Source organism: Pinus tabuliformis, chromosome 6 (genome assembly GCF_031772625.1).
Source record: "Pinus tabuliformis cultivar Carrire ecotype Pingquan chromosome 6, CPIR1, whole genome shotgun sequence".
NCBI lineage: Eukaryota > Viridiplantae > Streptophyta > Pinopsida > Pinales > Pinaceae > Pinus > Pinus tabuliformis.
This window is the reverse complement of record NC_142292.1, coordinates 64,881,312-64,892,442: the sequence shown is the minus strand read 5'-3', so window position 1 is coordinate 64,892,442 and position 11,131 is coordinate 64,881,312. Positions and strand designations below refer to the sequence as shown.

The following is an 11,131-nucleotide window of genomic DNA, read 5'->3' as shown; positions in this document are numbered from 1 at the left end:
GAAGGAGTTGCATGAGTTGAAGGAGAAACTTTGGAAGGAACAGGAGCTATGTAGACAGGAGAAGGAAGCATAATAGGAACAGGTACAGCAAGGGGTGCAACTTGTATAGACAGATGAAACTACACCTGTATAGGTAGTGGACTCATTAGAACAACTGGCATCAGGTAGAGAGGGTGAACCATCATAGGAGCTGGACTTCACTCGAGAGATAGAGAAATCACTCTAATATATGGATACGGATATGGAGCAATAGGAGTTAGAGCAAGGCATCGACCTCATGCCTCACCACCAAGAGCTTGACCCACCAGCTTCACCACATTTAGAAGACGTGAAAGTCCCAAGTGACCAAGGAGACACTGAGAACCTTGGAGATCAATCGGAAGGAGAGATGCACAACATTTCATTCGACAAGTCTCAACATAGAGTTGTGCAATCTCACAAAGTGTTGACTTCAGATGATCATCAATCTCTTGTGCAGTTTGAGGAATGAGTATTCATGTTTTACGTGCACAAACATCAAACAGCGTTGGCCATGCTACTAGAACATATGCCGAAGCCACTAGCTCAGTTGTTCGCTTCCTGATAGCTGAGAATGAGTGAATGGGAAAGGAGCTACAGACGGCCAAGTAGGGAGGAGAATTAGTTACATCATCCACCCAAGCAGAACTAAAGAAGGAAATACTGCTTGAGGTATTTTCCCTTGACATAGTAATGTGGGAATTGTACCAATTTTGGTTTCGTGCATAAGGCAGTCGTCCATCTCAATGAATGGCAGCAACGATGTGCTAGAAGAGCACGTATATTTTCAAATGTGCATGTTGTTATTGATTAAATGCAAACATGGACGATGAGATACAAGGGATCCCCACTTCACTTGCCTAAGATGATGAAGCCTAGAGCGGTCGAGCTGAACGCACACATCTAGAGTCGGGTCCGGAACTATGAAGAGATCCAACAGCTCATCACTAGTCTAAAGGCTTCCCATGTATGTGTATTCAAGAGTATGGATGTTGTTGTGCACGCACATGTGATCCCATCTATTGGGACTCTCACCTAGGTAAAGACAAAGGCATAGGTCTGACTAGAGCTTGATTCATACTTTGACGAGTTGATGCGCATAGCCACCAGCCTAGACTTGTCCATTAGGGCAGACACCATGCACAAGTATGTTGCTGGTCCGGCCGCACTCAAGACAAAGATGCGCATGCTATCAGATGAGTTGGATAGAGGAGCCTGAGTAGTGTACCCAGATGCTATGAAGGCAAGAGTCAGGTTCCAGAAAGATGTCACCTTAGAGTACACAGACACCATCGCGGACTACCAATCTTGGCATCAGTTCGGTACTGTAGACCACCATGAGGATGTTGAAGAGCTAGTCTTCCAACAGTTGTTCGAGTCATAGTGATGTTTTGCATGGATTTCTCAATCCATTTGTATCACATGGGTACATAAGCATTGTAATGTAACGTCTTGTCAAGTGTATGTTCAAGTGTCGATAGTTGGATGTAACAATCATAGAGTAGATGAAGAGTCATGAGGGTAGATGAACTGTCACAAAGGGGAATGTCAAGGGCCACCCCACCATTTTCTATAAATAGTCCCTCATAACTCATTGTATAGGCTTTTGGTCAGCCAAGCTTACGATAAGACTATCTTAAAGAGATCTTGGACAGTATTGTAACTCGCCTTGGCTTCTCCACTACACATAGCTAGTATATCTCTTTGGAGGAGAAAGCGGTTGTGGTTGTAACATTCTGCTATCAGAACTAGTGGTTGGACATGGTATATTTTATGACTGGAACTTACACTTCTTAATATAACAAGCCAACATGTTTCATGCATATGTCATATTGTATTCCAACTATCTTGTTTACTCGAAATGATATATGTATATGTTTGCTTACTTGTGCATGTATGGACTATTCTGTATAAGTATGTATGAATCTTACTAAAATGTGTTGATTGGTTTAACCATCACTTTGGATTGTTAGCTAACTTTCTTTCCAGTTTGTGATGCATCTACGCTCGCACGTGCCCTTCCAAGCCACGTGCTATCACAGATTTCCAAGGGGCACACTCACCCCACTCTTCCTGCATTAGAATTGTTCATGCACCTTCCTTGTCTTGCCACAACTGTCACACCCTTTCTACCAACAGGGAGATCTTACTTTCCTTTGTGCGAAATCATGTACAAGGCATTACGATATGACCCATTGTTGGGACTCCTACACCAAACAGTCTAAGGTCTGATTGGGACTTCTTAGAGGGGAGATCTCCTGACATGTTGGTGGGTCCAGCACCGTCAACACAATGTGAAACCCATCGGATGCAAATGGGTTTATAGAATTAAGTATAAATCAAATGGAGACATTGATAAGTACAAATAAAGGCTTGTTACTAAGAGTTTTTCACAACAGGAAGGAATTGACTCTGAGGAAACATTTGCACCTACAAAAAAATTGAACACCATTAGATTAACACTTGAATAGGCAACTCAAAAAGGATGGAAAGTTCATCAGATGGATGTTAAAGGTGCCTTCCTCAATGGAGACTTGTAGGAAGAAGCATATATGACACAACCTCTAGGTTTTGAGATTGAAGGGCAGAAGCACAAAGTATGCAAATTGATCAAGGCCTTATATAGATTGAAACAAGCTCCACGAGCTTGGTATGAAAAAATGGATGAGTACCTTAGCAAAGTTGGATTTAAGCAAAGTGAATATGATGATAATTTATATGTATGCTAACATGGTAAAAATTTGGTGATTCTAGTTATGTATGTGGATGACTTGATCATTAATGGGAACAATATTGATCATATTTTGCAAGTAAAGAAGGAGTTGCAAGCTGGTTTTAAAATGATTGATGTGGGATTACTTCACTACTATCTTGGAGTTGAAGTATTCCAACATCCAAACAATATTTTTATTTGTGAAAGCAATTATGCATCTAAACTTCTTCAAATATTTGGAATACAATATTGCAAGCCCATTCTCATCCCAATGGAACAAAACTTAAAACTCTCAAAATTTGAAAAGGGGTAGTTGGTGAACAATACTACTTATAGACAATTGATTGGCAACTTTATCTATTTGACAACCACTCATCCAAATTTATCTTATGCAATCAGTATTCTATCACTCTTTATACATGAACCAAGGGAAAACCACTGGAATGCAAGAAAAAGGGTCCTTAGATATATCCAAGGGACAAAATATTTTGGTCTTCTTTACAAAAAGACTAAGAAATTTTTACTTGGTGGATATTCAGATGTAGATTTTGCTAGAAGTATTGATGATTAGGCATCAACATCAGGTTATTTAATGAACATGAGGTCAGCTACAATTTCTTGGAGTTGCAAGAAGAAAGATATAGTGGCCACTTCTTTAGCAGAAGAAAAATATATATCAGCATGGGAAGCAACATGTGAAATTGTTTGGTGGCACAAAGTTTTACAGGATTTAGTCATTCCTCAAGCAGAAGCCACATATTTATTCATTGACAACCAATCAACCATAAAGCTTGCCAAAAATCCAGTTTTGCATTCCAAAACAAAGCATGTGGACAAAAAGTATGATTACCTCAAAACACTCATTGCAAAGGATGTGATCAAGTCGATATATTGTCCTTCAGAAGATTAGATCTCAGATATTTTCACAAAACCACTTGGAAATATCAAATTTACTAAGTTCAGGGATGAACTTGGTATCTGTTGTAATGTATCTTTAGATCAAAGGGGGGGATGTTAGATGATCCTTTCCTAAAGAAAAAATGATATTATTATTATCCTAAAGAAACATTGAGATTCTTCCATCATCTTTCATAAATAATTTCTCTTTAATTTCTTTGATTTTATCCTTTGAGGATGATAACTTTTGTAGCTAGTCTAACCTGATAACCTTGAGGGTTTCATTTTCTTTGTTGACGGCTGAAATATCAAGTCTCATATTAGAAGTGTGCTCTGTACCTCTAGTTTTCTTCTCTATTGAATCCCCTTGAACACTGAGTAATAACTCAGTGCATGTTTTTTGTGACTTTTCTAGCTGCAAATCAAGGTTTATATTCACTTGTTTCTCAAAATACAACTCCTCGAGATCTTTGAAAACATGTCTAGCATTTCCCATGTCAAAACATCCATGACCAAAATCTAAATGTTTTTCATTGTTGTTCTCTAAAGGCCTTAGTTGTTCAAATTCAGATTTCACACGATCATAGTCAAATTTAAGATCTGAAATTTTACTTGCAAAGTCATCTCCACACTTAATTTCTATTGCAATTTGCTGTGTAAGTGTTTCTATTTTTGCAGCTTGTTGTTCTACTTGTCTCTCTAATGAGCCAACTTCCCTCTTGAGTTGCACAATTGAAGATTCAATAGTTTGTAGATTTTCTTTAAGCCTCTCATTTTCTTCATAAACATTTAGTGCATCATTGTCAGTAGAATGATCTGAACTCCACCCATATTTCCATCCAACACTCGCCTCAAACATGCCAATTGTTGACCAATATTGTTAATTGATTATGTAGGCTTGCAAATATGGCTAGGAGGTGAAAGAAACCTTGTTGCATCTTGATGAATTCCACCCTTTTTGTTGTCAATTTCATGAGTATCAGGCACCTCTTGTCTTGGACCTGAAGGTGATAGAACATCATCGACAACATAGCCTCTATAGTTTCCATTTGCTTCAGTACTTGGCTGATTGGATGAGGTGTCTAGACCATCAAAACTCAAGTGTATTGCTGAGGTGGCACAAGATGTGTCCTGAAATATTTCCAAGGAGAAAATTTGGAACAATTTTAGAATTCTAGCTGAAAATGTATACATATAGAGACACACAGGGCAATTTCAAGCAACACCAAACATGGCCAGCAAATCAACTGCATGTCCTCAGTAGAAAAGGTAAGAGCCACTATCTAGAAATGATCACTTCTTCATATACATGAATGGTTATTAACAGATTGTACCTAGAGCCAAAAAATTGAATGCATAATATAGAAGGAAGCCCTAAACATCAAAAAATTTAAGGCTTTCATAGTCTTGATCAACATTTCAAACATCGACATCAGGATAAAATTGGCAAGGGTCTGGAAAACCAAAAATCATAAAAATTGAGAAAATATCAGCAAAAATCAACAAACATTGGCTAGGCCAAAAAATCATTATTTCATGATTTTTTTCGCAATAAAATCAATATGTTTGCAACATTGGTCTCAATAGAAAAAATTATCAGCAATCAAAGTGAAAATTCTTAATTAACCCAATGAACATGACCAAATTATCATACCTAAGAGAAACATTAAATAATTATAGAAACTCATTTTTATGCTCAAAAAGGAGGATGGAAGAATTTTGGCTCACCATTTGTCCAAAGTATAGAAGTGAACTCCATCAACGTAACATGAAACTCTTACAAGTTCAAAAGGAAAGTTGTTTATTTAGTATGAACAAATTACCCTCAATATAGAAGAACTCACTACCTTACATAGACATGGATTGAATTGAAGTCATGAACCAAATGCTCTTTATTCAGTAGCATGTCAATGAAGTGCAGGTCCCTTTCAAAAAAATTGTTTTGAACATAGAAAATAATTTTTTTTTCATGTCCACATTAATTTAATACTTCTTTTCTAAATTTATGCAAATAATAAGAACTCAAACGCCGAAAATTGTGAACTATTTACTGTAAATTTTGTTTTCTGTGCATATTATTTTAAGCAAGTACACAAAAAAGTATGATGAATGTTTTAATGCAAAAACAGGTAAGTGAGTTCTGCCTTGATTTCTTGAAATATGTGCACTTTGCTCAAAAGGGAAGGCAAGCTTGGCTTGACTAATATCCAAGCTCAAAATATTGCATTCACAACCAAACAAATGTGTTGTTCATGCAAATCTTGGCAACATTTGTGCAGAACTATATTCAAAATGATACATAAATCAATAGCAAAGAAAATCCAGTTCATTTGGACACTCTGACATAGTCTGCGCCATTAAAGTCTTTAATATTTCCAGATCGATTGTTGTTAAAATTAAGCAGCAAACATAGACCAGCTAGAACTCAAACCCAGGACCTCCCAAATACCACTCAGAGAACTCTACCAACTAAAATATCACTCAGATAACTCTACCAACTAAAATATTAGGTGCACATTTGAACATATTTCTGGAGGGTGTCTAGACCACGAACACTTCCCCTCAAACCACACAATATCTTGGGAACACATATATGCCAATCTTTCTCTGATACCATATTGAGGAGAAAACATAGACCATCTAGGATTGGAACCCAGGATTTCCCAAATACCACCAAGGCAGTCTACCAACTGAACTACCAACCCACACATTTGAGAATATTTCCAGAGGGTATCTTGACTACCAACACCTAAGAGAATATGGCAAGATGGAAAGTTGATGTCCAAACAGTTGCACTGGGATAATTTGAACTATCCATGAGGATGGTATTTGTCTACATGATTAATCTAGACTTTCTCAGCATCGTAGAGAAGCATGGGTTACTTCTCTCTTTTGCAAGGAAGTGATTGGCAAAGAAGGTTTTCAAACATGAGCTGATATGTGGGACAAGAGAATAAAACAGTACCTATCCTTCCAAGATTTTAATTGTTATCATCAATTTTTTAGGTTGTTGACCTGTCTGTTTCTACTGCACTATAACAATTCATTCTGGAAGTTTGTTGGTTTAAGCATAGTAGAAAGATTCAAATACAAATACCAGGGTAGATCCATCTTAACTATGTATCTATTAAGCACCAGGAGGGATCAAACAATTTATTGGTTACAATTATAAGTGGAATATGAAATATCCACAATTCCAAGTTAAAGTGGGTCAGGAAGTGTCAAGGCATCTGCAAGCCTTATTTTTAAGACACAAGTACTAACCTCTAGGGTGGTTGGTTCTTCATAAAGTTTAGCAAATCAGGAGTCAAGGATCGCTTTCATTTTACTGGTTTCATTGATGGATGTTGTCGGGTCTACCACAAACTTGAAACAATAATCTATGTATCATAGACTTGTTAAGTTGTCAGGTCATTTTGGGACTAGATTGTGCAAGTATAATTTTCTTTTTGTTTGTCTCATAGGGTTGTCTTTGGACTCTTGGAGACAAGTGGATGGTATGATGAGCTAGAAGGAGCATGTAAGATGTGATCCAATTGACAGTCTTATTTACCCTATGGAAAGACCATTGTTGCACAACCTTTCACGAGATGACAATTTCAACCAGCTTGCAAGAATTTCTAAATTTTAATTAGATTTGGCTCTCCAGATTTATGCTAGAATTGAATTTTTAGGAAAGATAGATTATCTTCCACATGCATCCAAAGTAGATATGCTAGCATTCCTTTCTTAAGTGGGATGGAGGTTCCAATGTGCTCCATCTTTGGCTCTTGGATATATTGATCTTGATGTGAATGTATATTGGTTTTTTATGAAATATAAGTTGTGTTTTCAACAAATGTGTGTGTTTATATATAGTCACTTTTTCTAATAACCAGAAGAATTACCAGAACAAATATTACTATTTGTGAATAAGATATTAAAAATGTATTACCATTAACTAGTAAGAAAATAGATCTTGATGAAAATATAAAATGTGCTTACCTTCACTTCTATAAGATTCATACATTCTTGCCAAGAATAAAATTTCCTCTTCATTTTCTTAATGGCAACCTAGAAGAACATAGATTTAGTTTTTACAATCCATATAATTACCAAACTTAAAAAGATATCATAACCAACAACAGTAATCTAGATTCCTTACTGACATAATATCATCAAAGCCTCATCAATTTCATTAGAAAGTCCCATATAGCATAAAATACTTACTATTTCATTGGTCTACCTATTAATAGCCTTCCAAACAGTTCCATAGGTGCCATCCCCCAGTTGCTTGATGATCTTATACCTAGAACAAAATAAATTGCAAAAGGTGGTGATGTTTAAAAATTTACACATCATATAATTTTCCATCTTATATATTTATAAGCAAAGAAAAGACCCTAAACCATGAAATCGACTAGAATTTCCTTCAAGAAATAAATGCAAAAAACACATGAATGCCAAGAAGTATTCAGTTGATGTAAGTAACACAATTTTACAAAAAAATAGGAATGCTTTTGCATTAAAATTCAATGCATTGCCAAAGAAATTCCAGTATTAGCAAACTACTCATTCCCTTGAATGATTACTTACTGCTCCATTTGTGCTTAGAAAAGGGTAATGTAATGGAATTCAGAAATAAAAACTCAGATATTTCTTATTCAATTGAATGTTGTCCATGTCACAAAGAGGAAGATCCAAACAATGCCATTCTCTAGCTCTCCATTCTTATATTATGCATAAATCTGACAAATCTACTACTAAAGAGGCGTCAAGGTATTCACCAAGTGGCTAGAGAATAGAAGCTGTGAACATACAATGAGAAAAACACATTTAGATATAAAACCAATCACAATGAAGATATTCTATCAACCACTACAAACTCTATATTGTCTTGTTAGACATCAAAAGAATTTCTTAAGTCTTTGCACTAGCCTAGACAACAAAGCACATCAGGTTGCATTCTGAAAACTGCTTTCACAACCCTCATACCACCTTCATTTCCACTATCCTTTTATTGCAAGGACAGAACTCACTAAAACCACAACATAGCAAAACTCATTGTTGCACCTTGTCCAACCATGCTTCACGATATCAACAGATCAACACCTTTCCCAACTGTTCTTCATTCATTTAATTTTTCTTTTGTCACAATGGACAAAGTTGTATGATTGATAAAGTATACAAATTGACCACAACCATGTTTGGATGTAGATCAACATGCACAAAGAGGAAGGTTCTAACTGGAAGTTAAACCCCTGCAATCATCAAGAAATAGAAATTGCTTCAAATTAGATATGTTTACAAAGAGTTGCAATGTTATACTCAAAATAGTAAGAAAAGTAGCCTCCAACCTACCATCAAACACATCAAAATGACTGGCTTAAAGCCTTAGACATCACTAAATAAGATTTGAAGCAAGATCCAAGATATAACAATTTCCAATCAAATTCAACAAATATAAAATTGGATTGTAAAAGCTACTATAAAGAACCCATCTCAAAGAAACAACAGGGTTTACATTATTACCACTGAAACAATATAAATTGTTGAAATTGAATTCCTTTGATATCACATTGTATGCAAAGCCCAATAGAATAAGATTTCTATATGCATCAAAATATTATGATATTAAAATTGAAATATAAAAAAAAAATATTCCCTGATAAAAATAAATAATAGAATCAAAATATGAAGACTTCTTAAGACCAGCGACAACATACTTTTATCATACTATGTCACTAGTGTTAGGCATTCATGTTAGATATTTTCCCATGCTTTCATGACAAACGAGTAGCTAGTAAGTATGGCCAAAACAATATGTGAAATAAACCTTGTATGAACCACCAAAGTGTCAAAAAGAAACACCAAATAATAATGTAGTATGCTCTCTGTAGCAATAACATCCACAATAGAGAGATTCTAGGCTTCCCACTTTTCCCAAAAGATAGAATCACCTTCCAATGTAGATAACAGACTAGCTTCAAGTGGCAAGAACTGCTCAAATTCTAAAGTAAGTACCACAATTGTCCCAAAACTTGCAGTTTAAATATAACACTTCATAATATCAGAATATTAAAGCTATATAGCATTCAAACACCCACCAATGGAACTCTATTTAAAATGAAAAACAACATGGCCTCAAAAACACAGTATTAAATATCCACATAAGAAACACACCAGTTGGCAATAATGTCTAAAAATATGTTACACAAGAGTCAAGATAGGAGCAACTTTATAGAGTAAAGGGAAAATATTAAATTATCAATCAAATTACTCCCTAGTTGTTATAGTCTCTACAATATGCAAATACCAAACTATCTTAGATGAAAATGAGTTTTCCTAGAAAATATATAGTAAAACAGTAAAAATAGGATCATGTGACCTATAAACTTAGCATCAGTTCAAAATTAAAGCCTACTTCTAATTTATGTGACTATCCTTGAATTGAGTATTCTTAGTCAAATTATGTTTTGAAGTGGAAACTTGTGGCATGTTCTGGACTATCTTCATTGAATTTTTGTTAAACTTTGCACATGTTACATATTATGAAAAAAAGGGTATATATATGTGATATGGGGCTCTTATGCCTCTACATCTCTCACACATAAAACCTTCCCCCAATCTTTCATTTCGGCATAGAGGTGTTCATGGAAAAGGATGAGTGAGGAGGCCAAGAGGTTGGCTCATCATCAAAGTCCTCAACCACTATAAAAATACTGATGCATTGGAAAAAATATCCTCTAGGAAGTGGCCTAGATTAAAATCTTATTGTATGATCCAAGGAAATGCATGAGAATGAGTGATTCCTACTCTCCAAACATCCAAGGTCAGGGAAGAATATCCTAATGGAAACCTACCTACTTTGTTGAACTTGATGAGTAGTATACTCAGGTGGGAACCAACAAGGGATTAACTTTGGAGCTACCTAAAGTTGGTTTAGCTATTTGTTTGTTGGTGTATGACCCGTGACCTAGAATGGAAGCTCCTCATAGGCCTCAAAGGGATAGGTCAACCCACTAGAGGAGGAGGTCAGGAGGAAACATGAGGCCTCACTAATCCGAGCAAGTGATCTATCAATTTTGATCTAGAAGAGAAATCTCCTACTGTTCTAGTGTAGTTCAAGCTACCAAATCTTTCTCTGGACTCTAGGGCAATGAAACACTTGAAAATTAGAAATAAGATATGCATGCATTTTGACAATGCTAAAAAGATATCAAGAATGCTATCTTATGCTCATATTTGTGTGAAAAATGGAAGGCCTTCTCAAGGTTATAGAACTTCAAATAGATAACTAGATCCATGTGCAACAACCAACCAATGAGAAGTTTCCATTGAAGTGCATTGGTTGCCATGGAAATTTTACAAACATTTCCCAAAGAAAACCTCCCCACCACCTCTTCCCCCAAACCCTCCCACAAACAAAAGAAAGAAGACAAGTTTTCATAGGGTTAATATTATGCCCTCTAGTAAAAAGAAAAACATAGGGCCCCTAATTGGAAAAAAAAGGATTGATATTGA

The 11,131-nt window shown here is 35.8% G+C and overlaps 1 pseudogene; it reads right to left on the bottom strand.

Moving 5' to 3' along the window:
- Positions 1–3,788: 3,788 nt before the first annotated feature.
- LOC149257247 (uncharacterized) lies at positions 3,789–4,822 on the bottom strand (annotated as a pseudogene).
- Between the last annotated feature and the right edge of the window lie 6,309 nt (positions 4,823–11,131).